The following is a 13,160-nucleotide window of genomic DNA, read 5'->3' as shown; positions in this document are numbered from 1 at the left end:
TTTTGTGATGTGGGCCATTCTCACTGGGGTTAGATGATATCTCAGGGATGTTTTGATTTGCATTTCTCTAATACATAGAGATGATGAACATTTTTTCATGTGTTTGTTAGCCATTTGTCTGTCATCTTTAGAGAAAGTTCTATTCATGTCTCTTGCCCATTGATATATGGGATTGTTGGCTTTTTTCATGTGGATTAATTTGAGTTGTCTATAGATCCTAGTTATCAAGCTTTTGTCTGATTGAAAATATGCAAATATCCTTTCCCACTGTGTAGGTTGTCTCTTTGCTTTGGTTATTGTCTCCTTAGCTGTACAGAAGCTTTTCAGTTTAATGAAGTCCCATTTCTTTATTTTTGTTGTTGTTGCAATTGCCCTGGCAGTCTTCTTCATGAAGTCTTCCCCCAGGCCAATATCTTCCAGTGTTTTTCCTATGCTTTCTTGGAGGATTTTTATTGTTTCATGCCTTAAATTTAAGTCCTTTATCCATCTTGAATCAATTTTTGTGAGTGGATAAAGGTGTGGGTCCAGTTTCAGTCTTTTACATGTAGACATCCAGTTCTCCCAACACCATTTATTGAATAGGGAGTCTTTCCCCCAAGGTATGTTCTTGTTTGGTTTATCAAAGATTAGGTGGTTGTAAGATGTTAGTTTCATTTCTTGGTTTTCAATTCGATTCCAAGTGTCTATGTCTCTGTTTTTGTGCCAGTACCATGCTGTCTTGACCACTATGGCTTTGTAGTACAGACTAAAATCTGGTATGCTGATGCCCCCAGCTTTATTTTTGTTACTAAGAACTGCCTTAGCTATACGGGTTTTTTTCTGGTTCCATACAAAATGCAGAATCGTTTTTTCCAAATCTTGAAAGTACGATGTTGGTATTTTGATAGGAATGGCATTGAATAGGTAGATTGCTTTGGGAAGTATAGACATTTTAACAATGTTGATTCTTCCCATCCATGAGCATGGCATGTTCTTCCATTTGTTAATATCCTCTGCTATTTCCTTTCTGAGGATTTCATAGTTTTCTTTATAGAGGTCCTTCACCTCCTTCGTTAAGTATATTCCTAGGTATTTCATTTTCTTTGAAACTATGGTGAAGGGAGTTGTGTCTTTAATTAGTTTCTCATCTTGAATGTTATTGGTATATACAAAGGCTACTGACTTGTGGACATTGATTTTATATCCTGAAACATTACTGTATTTTTTGATGACTTCTAGTAGTCTTGTGGTTGAGTCTTTGGGGTTCTCTAAGTATAAGATCATGTCGTCAGCAAAGAGGGAGAGTTTGACCTCCTCTGCTCCCATTTGGATTCCCTTTATTTCCTTGTCTTGCCTAATTGTATTGGCTAGAACTTCCAGCACTATGTTGAATAGTAAAGGTGACAGAGGACAACCTTGTCTGGTTCCAGTTCTAAGAGGAAAAGCTTTCAGCTTTACTCCATTCAGTAAAATATTGGCTGTGGGTTTGTCACAGATAGCTTCAATCAGTTTTAGAAATGTGCCACCTATGCCTATTAGTGTTCTAATTAGAAAAGGATGCTGGATTTTATCAAATGCTTTTTCTGCATCTATTGAGAGGATCATGTGATCTTTATTTTTGCCTCTGTTAATATGGCGGTATACCAATTTTCTTAAGTGTTCTGATCATGAAGGGATGCTGGATATTATCAAAAGCTTTTTCTGCATCAATTGAGAGAATCATACGGTCTTTGGTTTTTAATTTGTTTATGTGCTGAATTATACTTATAGATTTACGTATACTGAACCAGCCTTGAGACCCTGGAATAAAACCGGCTTGGTCATGATGTATAATTTTTTTGATGTGTTGCTGGATTCTGTTTGTTAGGATCTTGTTGAATATTTTTGCATCTATATTTATTAGCGATATTGGTCTATAATTTTCTTTTCTTCTTGGGTCTTTTCCTGGTTTGGGGATCAGGATGATGTTTGCTTCATAGAACGTGTTGGGTAGTCTTCCTTCTTTTCCTACATTTTGGAACAGGTTGAGTAATTAGGTGCTAATTCCTCTTTGAAGGTTTGATAGAATTCTGACGTGAAGCCATCTAGTCCCGGGCTTTTCCTTTTAGGGAGATTTTGTATGGTTGATGCTATTTCAGAACTTGATATAGGCCTGTTCAACATTTCCACTTGATTCTGGCTAAGTCTTGGAAGGTGACGTGCTTCCAATTCTTGGTCAATTTCCTTCAGATTTTCATATTTCTGAGAATAAAGTTTCTTGTAATATTCATTAAGGTTTTTTTAGTTTCTGAGGAGTCTGTTGTTATTTCGTCTTTGTCATTTCTGATTGATGAAATTAGAGATTTTACTCTTTTTTTCCTGATTAGGTTGGCCAAAGGTTTATCTATTTTATTGACCTTTTCAAAAAACCAACTTTTTGATTTATTGATCTGTTGTATAATTCTTTTGTTTTCAATTTCATTTAATTCTGCTCTAATTTTGGTTATTTCTTTTCTTCTACTGGGTTTGGAGTTGGAATGTTCTTCCTTTTCCAGTTGCTTGAAATGTCTCATTAAGTTGTTAACTTCCTCTCTTTCCGTTCTCTTGAGGAAGGCTTGCCGTGCTATAAATTTCCCTCTTAGGACTGCCTTTGCAGTATCCCAGAGGTTCTGCTAATTCATGTCTTCATTGTTATTTTGTTCCAAAAATTTGGCAATTTCCTTCTTTTTTTTGCAATTTTTTTTTTTGGCCAGGGCCATGTTTGAACCCACCACCCCTGGCATATGGGTCCGGCGCCCTACTCCTTGAGCCATAGGTGCAGCCCCGGCAATTTCCTTCTTAATCTCATCTCTGACCCAGCTATCATTCAGCATAAGGTAATTTAACTTCCATGTTTTTGTATGAGTATGCAGATTCTTGTTGTTACTGAGCTCAACTTTTATTCCATGGTGGTCCAAGAAGATGCAAGGAATAATTTCTATTCCTTTAAATTTACTGAGGTTAGACTTGTGACCCAGGATGTGATCAATTTTGGAGTATGTTCTGTGGGCTGATGAGAAGTATGTGTATTCAGTTTTGTTGGGATAAATGTTCTGTAGATGTCTGTTAAATCCAAATGCTGGATGGTTAGGTTTAAATTTAAAATTTCTTTGCTCAGCTTCTTATTGGAGGATTGATCCAACACTGCCAAAGGAGTGTTGAAATCTCCAACTATTATGGAGCTGGAGGAAATCAAGTTGCTCATGTCTGTTAGAGTTTCTCTTATAAATTGAGGTGCATTCTGGTTCGGTGCATAGATATTAATAATTGAAATCTCATCATATTGAGTATTACCCTTAACAAACATGAAGTGACCATTCTTATCCTTCCTTACTTTTGTTGGTTTAAAGCCTATTGTATCTGCAAATAGAATTGCAACACCTGCTTTGTTCTGATTACCATTTGCCTGAAATATGGATGACCATCCTTTCATCCTGAGTCTATATTTGTCTTTTAAGGTAAGATGTGACTCTTCTATGCAGCAAATATCTGGCCTGAGTTTTTGTATCCAGTCAGCTAACCTGTGCCTCTTTAGAGGACAGTTTAAGCTGTTCACATTAATGGAAAATATTGATAAGTCTGGTAAAATTTGGGGTATCAAGTTTTTCAAAAGTCCAGTGGACATTTTTAATCTTTTCACCACCGTGGAAGTTGGAGTTTGATCAAAAATTTCTGAGTGAGTTTACTTTTGTGGTAGAGGATTGGGCTGGTATTATGGAGAATAGGTGAGAATATCTTGAAGAGCTGGTTTGGTTATGGCAAATTTCTTCAACATATGAATGTCATTAAAGTATTTAATTTCTCCATCATAAATGAACCTCAGTTTAGCTGGATACAGGATCCGGGGTTGAAAGTTATTTTCCTTTAAGAGATTAAAAGTCAATGACCACTCTCTTCTGGCTTGAAAATTTTCAGCAGAGAGATCTGCAGTCATTCTAATATTTTTCCCTTTGTAGGTAATGGATTTCTCACGTCTGGCTGCTTTCAGAATTTTCTCCTTCATATTAACTTTAGTGAAGTTAATTATGATATGCCTGGGGGATGTCTTAGTTCAAAGGCTTTGTCTTCAATGTCAGAAATCCTTTCTTCTGCTTGCTCCACTCTGTTATTGAGGGATTCTACTGTATTTTTCAGATCTTTGAGGGATGCAAATTCTTGCTTCAGTGTGTCAAAATCTTCGGTGGTTTTGTCTTTAAATTCATTAAATTTTTGAGACAACTTTTGAATTTCTCCTCGAATTTCTAATTGTGACTTTTGAATTGCTCCTCGAATTTCTAATTTCAAATTTTCCTCCATTTTATTAATCTTGTTTGCAATCCAAATTCTGAATTTGATTTCTGACATCTCGGCCAGCTGTTTATGTATGGGATCTTCATTTACATCTGCCATATCTTTCCTTGGGGGGGGGGGTTTGATCTATTCTGGTTATTCATGTTATCAGAGTTTTTCCACTGATTCGGCCCCATGATTGTTTTGCACTGTTTGATTTTTCCCCTGGAGCTTTGTCAAGGACCCATACAGTGCTATGGCCTGAGAAACTGGGGACCTGTTTGGTGTGGTGGGGCTAAGTGGTTTTGTCTTGTTTTCAGCTGGTCTCTGTTCGACCCTAGTGAAACAGTTACTCTGGGTTGAAGTCTCAGCTGTGGAGAAATACCAGCAATTAAGTCACCCTGCCCCCCTGCAGGGAACAATTGGAAAAGGAAAATCAAACCTTCCTACAACCACACACCCAGGGTGCCACCTGAATAGTCCTTGGGTGATTGGCTCAGTTCAAAAGGTCCAAATCAATCAGTCAGTACCTGTCTCAGGTGGCAGAGTTTAAAAGGTCTCTGTCAACTGGATTGCAGGGGTCTGATGACTACTCAGATATGGCTTGCTCCAGTGCTCTGTGGAGTCAGGAGGACCCAACCAGCAAATAGATCAGTCTGGGAAGTTTGATGCCTCCTTCCCCACCTTGCACCTCTGTCACACCCAGTCACTGATAGTCCCGCAGGGCTTTGACCCAGTTGCCTGTAGTGAACAGATACTCCAGGGGTTTGCACCTGCCTGAATCACAAGGAAATCTATTTCTGCTCAGCCAGGCCACTGCGCTCTGCCTCTATCTAGCAGGGGGAGGTGAGGCTTGACAACCTCAGGCGATTGATGGAGGCTGGGGGGTGTTCACTCAGTTCCATCCCTGCCCCTGATTTATGTTACTGACAGAACAGAACAAAACAACTTTGCGGGAATTTGTTTCTGTCCCTGCTAAATTCCCCTGCAGAAAAGAAGCTGTTCTGAGTTCCCAGAGCCTGTGCCTCAGGCCCTGTCTTTGCTCCTGCAGGTTTGCATTCGTTTAGTTGTCAGTTCTAGTCTCCTGTCTTCTTTTGTCTATAGGCTGACAATCCCCTGAGGGCTGGGTGCATCTTAGGCTCAGTAAAGCGGGCCTCTGGGTCAGCCCTGCTCTGGGAACTTCCCGGCTCTGTGCATTCGTTTCTAGTCCCAGCACTCCACCCAGGCCAATACCGCTTCAGGCAAACCCTTTACTCACCGGGGCCTAAATTTCAGTCCCAGATCTGTTCCGTGGTGGTTGCCACCTGAGTAGATGCCCGGCCTCCTCTGGTTGCCCAGGGAGACAGGGGGTGTGGCTTTGGAATATCTGGGAGTGAGCCCTATTATTGCCAAAAGATGGCTGCTGCTCTGCGCCTCCGGGCACCACCGTTCTGGTGTGGTTCCCTCTCAGCCGACCATCCTTTCCTGACTCCCTTGCCCCAGAGTCTGCACTGACCAGCTGCAGTTTAGGCCCTGTCCATACCCCTGGAGAAATCACCCAAGAATCTGGACAGGCCTCCAGACCTCAGAGTGAGAGTGGAGGGAAGTTCCGGGAGCTCAGAGTTGCAGGTAGAGAATATATACAGTTTTATACAGTTTTATGCCTGGCAGGAGAAGGCCGTGGCACCCTAGTAGCGGAGGTAGGTCCAGTTTTTAGAGGTCTCTGCTGCGGAGTATAGTGGGAGGACCTTTGAACTCTGCTCATTTGTTTGTGGGGCACTCCGAGCCATTCTCATGGGGGAGGGGACTCCCGTCTGCTTGGTGATGGATTTTGTACCTTTTGTTTGTATCCTTGGGGTCACAGCTCGCCTCAGCGGGGTTGATGTGCATTCTTCAGCCTTCTCTCTTGGTGCAGCTCTAATCCACCAGGTTACTTGCTAAATTTCTGTCCTTTAACTCTCCTTCTGGATGGGAGCCTCTGTGGAAAGCTGGCTTCAGTCAGCCATCTTGTCTCCGCCCCTATTCACTTTCTTATATATCCAAACTCATCAGATAAAAATGATCCAAGAACAAAGAAGACAAGGTAACAAAAACTGTCATAAAGATTCCTTATCAGCGTTAATGCAGCAAAGTATTTACACACCTTTCTAAACTAAGAATGTCCTGCTTGGAGATAAACAACAATGGAGATAAACCACAAGGGCACTGTGTTGTCTGTTCTGTTTGCCCACTTCCCTATGTGATTAACTGAAAGTTATTGTGTAAATTGAGGCAGGGAACAAAGTGCAATGGCCCACTGCCCCAGGCAGATGATCTGTCTCCAGCTGCAACTTGGCAGGGCCCTCTGGCATATTCTATCCTTTAAGGCGTAACTGCCTGCATTTTTCAGCAAGGCCACTTCTGCAAGATGGGGGACAATATCCCCCAAAACACCTAGCCCAAGTACTAGAAATGTTTCTTCTCAGGGCCTCATACCTCAAGGAGCACAAATGAGACTGATTCACCTTACAAGGGTGGAGGAGGCTGTGCCCCTTCAGTAGCAACTTCACTTTTATAGAATGGCTTTATCCCCTCTAATACTACAGGAGGCAGAAGAGCTGTATTAAAGAGTTTTTTGAATGTCCTCAAAAGGCAAACCACGTCCCCAGGCCAGCCCCCATTTATTTGCAAACTGGAGGCTCTTTTTATTTTTGGACATCTATATACATCCAGGCAGACTTGGAGGCAATCAGGTAAGAGGTTTGGAAGAGGCGAGAAGGAGAGTCAGCTTCTCATGGAGTGTTGTGTGTATGTGAGGAGACTGGGAGGCAATGGTAGCAGGAGACCTGCAAGAGGTGGGATGGATATTCTACTCCTCCTGGAGTGGTATGTGTGAGTGAGGAGAAAAGACAGGCTCGTCACCAGTGCCATACCATAGGGTGCTGTGCCTGGCAGCCATCACAAGGAAAGGGGTGGTCCCGTGTGACATTCCTTGTGAAAAATTAGTTGTTTTGTGTAACTTTCCCAAAAGCCCCATGCACAGCCTTGGAGGGAGATTTGGTTTGTCTGTTGCAGATCCCTGTCCGGGGTTGTGAAGGCACTCTATACCTGAAGGACCCTGGGTGGCAGGAGTGTTCTGTCTTTTCTCTCCCATAGTGGACTATGGGACAAATAGCCTCCATACCCTCTAATTCACTCCTGGAATAACTCTTAAAGAATTGGAACCCCCTTCGATTTGACAGCCCCCCAAAGTCTAAACTAATTTTCTTTTGTCACACAGCTTGGCCTCAATCTCAGTTATCAGATGGGAAAATCGGGCCTGTAGATGGGAGTTTCAGTCATAACAGCATTTTACAGCTAGACCTCTTTTGTGGAAATGAGAAGAAGAGGAAGTGGTCCGAAGTACCCCATATGCAAGGTTTTATATGCTTAAGGGATAACCCTCAATATTGTGTGTGAGTACTGTGTAGAAAAATGTCAACTAGGGAGGAAGGATGGGAAATGGGCTGGAAAAAACACCAAATTTTCCCCCTTAGATGGTTTGCTGGCACCACCTGTGTATACTCCAGAGGGGGAAACCCATTAGGTAAAGAGAAGGAGAGACCAAAAATGAAGGAACCCCAGCCAGCTTATAGTTCAGGAAATACCATAGTCTCACCCCCTTCTCTCCCTACCCCCACTAGAGACTATGGTTTTGGGTCTTTACCCTGGTCTTCTTATTCTACAGGAGGTAGCCTCCCATAATAGACAGCAGATTATAAAGGTGCATGCTCCCTTCAGAATGGCAGTCTTTAAAACTTCTAAAGAAAGAACAAAAAAACTTGTAAAGAGAAAGTAGGAAAATTTTCAGTGGATCCTGGAAAGTTTTTTTTTTTTTTTATTAAATTGTAGCTGTGTACAATTACGCAATCATGAGGTACAATGTGCTGGTTCCATATACTGTCTGAACTATTTTCACTGAACTTGTTAACATAACCTTCATGGCATTTTCTTAATTATTGTGTTCAAACCCTTATACTCTACACTTAGTAAACTTCACCTGCACCCTTCTAAGATGCACCCTAGGTGTGGACCACCAATCACCCTCCCTTCACCCTTCCTCCCCCCTCCCAGGATCCTGGAAAGTTTATAGAGAAGTTTCAGCATTTGACTAACGTTTTTTTATTTGACTTGGAAGGATCTAGTGATTTTACTATTATATTATTGTACCATGGATGAAAAACAGTGTAAAACAACAGCTAATGACAGAAGTCAGATAGACAACATGCTACTAATCAGAATTCAGCTGATGTGGCAAATGCAGTTACTACCCAAGACCCTGAGTGGAAAGATCAACCTGGACAAGCTGGACAGACTGGCAGAGCAGCCAGGGATTATATGCAGACCTGCCTTAAATAAGGCATGCAGGAAACACAAGTAAAGCCAATGAACTTTTCCAAATTAGCTGAGCTGACCCAGAATAAGATTGAAAATATTTTAGGGGAAGACTAGAGGAAGCAGTCCAAAAGAACACCAACTTGGACCCTGAATCAGTGAAAGGGAGAATTATGCTTAGAACTCATTATATGACCAGTCAGCCACTAATATCCACAGTAATCTTGAACATAAGGCACTGGGACCCCAAAGTGACTCAAATGAAGCAACTGAACTTGACTGTCTAGGTGTTCAACAACCACAACTTGGAGGAGGAAAGTAAAGAATGCCAAAAGACTAAATTGTCAGGAGCTGTGATTGCAGCCAATTCCCAGGGTTCAAGCAAGGCAGATGATTGCACGCTGGTAGTGGAGTGAAGTCTGACCACATGTGTTCCACTGTGGCACTTTCTCTGAGGAGAAAGTGTCACCAGAAAGGTCTACATGGATGACAGAGGAGGTTGGGTGTTACCCTGCCCCACTTTCTTGCTTCCACTGTGGTGCCCAGGGACACCACATCTGTGACTGTCCCAAGAAAGGAGCCATCTTTGAATCTGAAGGGCCCAGACTCTTCAAACAAGAGGGCTGAGTCACAGTGGATATCTCTTGTAAGCTTGTCACATTATTGAACACAGGAGCAGTACTTTTTTATTTTGAAAACCTGTGGCAGTTACCTGTCTTTCTCTTCTGGCTTTGTTGTTGGCATTGATGCTCAATGAATTCAAAAGTATTTAACTTCTCCTTTGCTTTGTAATTAGGACACTGCCCATTCCACCCAAATAATGTGAACTATACTCCCCAAGGAATTCCAAGGCAGTCCTGGGAATGCCCCTCTGTCCCCTGCCTGCCACCAGGGCACACACAAATACACATGCACACACTGTGGACCCTCCTTACTTGTGCCCCTGTCCCATACGTTTTGTGAATACTCTTGGTTGACTTCTCCCTCCTCCAGCCCAGCTTGCAGGTGGTGGTGGACTTGGAGGAGGACGTGGGTTAGGAATGTGAGGAAGAGCACAGGTGGAGGTGAAAGAGTGAGGCCAAACCTAGGGCCAGTAAGACAGGCAGATCCCTGGCGTGTGTGAGTGAGTCCTGGTCCAGGCAAGATCCAAGGTGGAAGGCCTATGTGTTCAAAGAGGATCCTGTCCAGCCCACCCTCCACCACACCCACATTTGAGGATCAAAGGGTGCCGTGCCACCAGAGTGTCAGAATAACCAGTTAGACTGGGGGTGAAGGCTGATGGGGAGCAGGGAAGGGTGAGGCTGAAAGTCTGAGACAGGGAGCCTGTTTGGGGCAGATCCTAAAGGCTATGGGATTCAATTGGACCCTGTCAGGAGAGACATTCACAGTGTCTGGTGGGTGTTTGTGGGGAGAGTAGAGACCCGAGGGAAGGATGTGCAACTGCCCCAACCGGGGTGAAAGCTGAGGATCCTAGATTAGGGTGGGTGCTGCGTGGGCGCCTGGGAGAGGCATGGTGGGCAAGCAAGACGCACTGAGTGCAGACCTGGCACACATGCCACGACACTATCCATGTGCTTTTTGATGTCCCCTTGTGGTTTAATGCCTGACAGTGGGACCTTTGGGGAGAATGTGATGTGTCCGGTCGTCTCAGGAGGCTCGTTGTGCTCGCTATAAGTTTGGCAGCCAGAATACGCTTCTCCGACTGGTGAGGGGAGCGGGAAAGCCAGGCAAAGTGGAGAAATGCCGAGGGAAGAGGCACCGCGAGCGTGGGTGCCAGCGTGTGGCGCCTGGCTGTCTGTATTCCTGGAGGGGAGATGCGGGGACTACAGAGGCAGGTAAGTGAAGAGAAAAGGGACCCAGGCACGTGTGTGGCGGAGAGAGAAGGGAATCTGTAAGGCGTGGGCAAGCAGTTTGCTGGGGTCAGGAAACTGGACAGAGGTGGGAGTTGTGTTTGCATGTGAGCTCGGGACCAACAGGGCGCGGGTGACTTGAGTGGGAGCCACGCGGGAGGCAGGGTGGAGCGTTACTGGGCATCAGAACTGCAGAACCAAAAGGGGGCAGTAGGCTGCATGGGCCGGGAATCGAACCCGGGCCTCCCGCGTGGCAGGCGAGAATTCTACCACTGAACCACCCATGCACGGGTGGCAAGGGCCTACTGAGGCTCCCACAGCCATAGCCGCCTGGACTCCGGTCCTGGCTTGTGGCGGTCTGCAGTGTTGGCTTGTGCCCCAGGGACCCGGTCGAGTGGAAGCGGACTGGCGACCAGTAGGCCAGGCTCGGGTCACTGGGACGCACAGCAGCGCGCACGCATACGGTGAGGGGTGGACTCACCAGGTCCAGCTCTTTTCTCGGAGCCCAGGGCTGCGGGATGGGCTGTCGGTGTTCAGGAGAGGGACGGACACTGAGAAAAGTGGGGAGAGGGACCGGCACTGGCCGGCTCCTTGATGCTCATGGGGGCAGGAGACGTGTGGCGAACTTGGCTGAGCACACGCCTTCCCTGGGGTGGGGGAGGAGAGGCCGTAGCCAAGCGTCCATACTGAACCAAACCGGTTCCTTTTCGGGCTGATTGGCTTTCTTGCCTGCCGTGCTGTGTGTGTGGGAGCCAGAGTGGACTGAGAGGAGCTGCGGCTACCGCCGCCCAGCGCGGCTCAGGCAAAGTGAATGAAGCGAGTGAAGGCGAGCCTCGCTCCTGCTCCCTGGCCAGAGGCCCTGCGCTATACGGGTGCCAGGTACCGGAGTACCGGGTGGAGTGAGAGGTGGGCTAGGTGGGAGGTAGGGGCGCGAGGAGGCATGAGAGGACTCGAAAAGTCTGCCACAGCTGCAGCCGGCTCTCGGGCAGGCTGTGGAGTGGGCCCAGGCAGCCACTTGGCGCGTGGGGAAGCGGTGCGGCGCAGAGGAGGTCCCGGCTAGCGCCCGGCGTTCGTGGTCCGGCCACGCGAATCTGGAGCTTCTGCTCGCGACTCCAGAGGCCAATCTCTCTGGGCTCTGGTTTCCCGGCGAGACCCTGTGCGGGGTTCCCCCTGTGTCTGGCGAGGAGGCGTCCCGTCTGCCCATGTGCCGGCCGTCAGGGCCAAGCCAGGAGAGCGCAGCAGTGAAGAAGGTTGGGGAACACCAGTCTAGCGAGGCGGACGACCTCAGTAGTGCGATAACCTAATGGGCAGGCGGGGGCTGAGGCCGGAGGGACTGTCAGACGGTGTGCCTCCAGTTGCAGAAGAGTGCCGGCTCAGACTGCAAGTCGCTTTTCTCCCGGCCGGAGCCGCAGGGGGAAATGTCGGGGTGGGCCTCTCCACACCGGACAGAGCCAGGCCCAAGGCAGGGGTGGGCCGTGTTGGCAGGAGGGGAAAGACAGGGAAAAACGAGGAAAGTGGCCATCGAGGTACTGAAGCGCCCTAGCGTAGGGTCAAGCGTGAGGGGCGTATGAGTTGCCGGGGAGTGCGTCTGTCCAAACGGCAACTGGCAGCGGGTGACGGGTGCTGTCCGCTACCGGTACCGGAGTGTCTGTACCACGCCTGCGTGTGGGCAGGAAGAAAGGGTGAGCCTATGCAGTCGCTGCGTTTGGGGGGCACGAATCAAGGAGGCTGAAGCTTGGAGATGTGGGCGAGAGAGCGAGGCAGGAAGGCAGTGTCAGTCGTTGTGTGTTGCCACGAGTGCTGCGGGGCCAAAAGGTGTTTGTCAGGAGTGGGATTCGAACCCACGCCTCCAGGGGAGACTGCGACCTGAACGCAGCGCCTTAGACCGCTCGGCCATCCTGACGACTGGCGTTGGCGCGACTGCCCCCATCTGGCTGAGACGTTCCGCGGGCGCTGGGACCGTTGGCCGGCGACTTCCCTGGCGAGCAAACGAAACCACCCAGCGTGTCTCCAGAGCCGGAGCCCAGTGATCTGACCCGGCTGGTTTCGGCGTCGATGTCCCATTCCTCCAGCCCGGACCCAGCCAGGCCGCGTCGGGGCTTCAGGGCCGCCTGCCCCTACCTGCGCCTCCCCTCCCGGTTCCCGCGCGCGCCGCACGCCCACTGCCTCGCGGCTCCCTTGCTTGGTCGCCCACCACTCTTCATCAGGCGCGATCCCCGCGCTGGAGGCAGCATGGAGGACGCAGTGGGAGGTTCCAGTCCACCGGGATCCGGTCTGGGTCCGGCTCTGGCTGGGGTCGGAGGGTGCTTTATTGGGAGTGGCGGCATGTTGGCTTCACCCACGTGGGCAGCAAGGTTGGCATTGGGAATGCGGGTGGCGGCGGCGGTGCGGGTGGAGTTGGACCGGGGCAAGTGCCTGGCGACGGTGGTGGGCAGGGGGAGGAAGGCAGAGTGTTGACGCTACCAGAGGGGTTGGGCGTGCAACTTGTGGCTGCTACCGTCCTCGTTAGTATAGTGGTGAGTATCCCCGCCTGTCACGCGGGAGACCGGGGTTCGATTCCCCGACGGGGAGGCTGTAGTCCCTTTTGGCCACCGCCCGCAGCCCAACCTCTAGCGATCAAGAGCCTTTCTCCGCCCTCCAGCCAGGCAGGCGCAGGGCACCTTCTTATTCCTGTTTTTCTGTCTCGGTCCCAACTCCCCTCCCTCCCGACGC

General features: G+C 47.8%; 3 non-coding genes across 3 annotated transcripts; 1 reads left to right on the top strand and 2 right to left on the bottom strand.

Annotated features, from left to right (window-relative positions):
• Positions 1-10,664: 10,664 nt before the first annotated feature.
• TRNAG-GCC (transfer RNA glycine (anticodon GCC)) lies at positions 10,665-10,735 on the bottom strand. Its single transcript has one exon. It is a non-coding gene; the product is annotated as a tRNA-Gly (tRNA).
• Positions 10,736-12,268: 1,533 nt separating this feature from the next.
• On the bottom strand, positions 12,269-12,351 carry TRNAL-CAG (transfer RNA leucine (anticodon CAG)). Its single transcript has one exon. It is a non-coding gene; the product is annotated as a tRNA-Leu (tRNA).
• A 596-nt stretch (positions 12,352-12,947) lies between these two features.
• On the top strand, positions 12,948-13,019 carry TRNAD-GUC (transfer RNA aspartic acid (anticodon GUC)). The gene has a single exon. It is a non-coding gene; the product is annotated as a tRNA-Asp (tRNA).
• Positions 13,020-13,160: the final 141 nt, after the last annotated feature.

Source organism: Nycticebus coucang, chromosome 10 (genome assembly GCF_027406575.1).
Source record: "Nycticebus coucang isolate mNycCou1 chromosome 10, mNycCou1.pri, whole genome shotgun sequence".
NCBI lineage: Eukaryota > Metazoa > Chordata > Mammalia > Primates > Lorisidae > Nycticebus > Nycticebus coucang.
The sequence above is the reverse complement of the archived record's forward strand: the minus strand, read 5'-3'. Positions and strand labels throughout refer to the sequence as shown.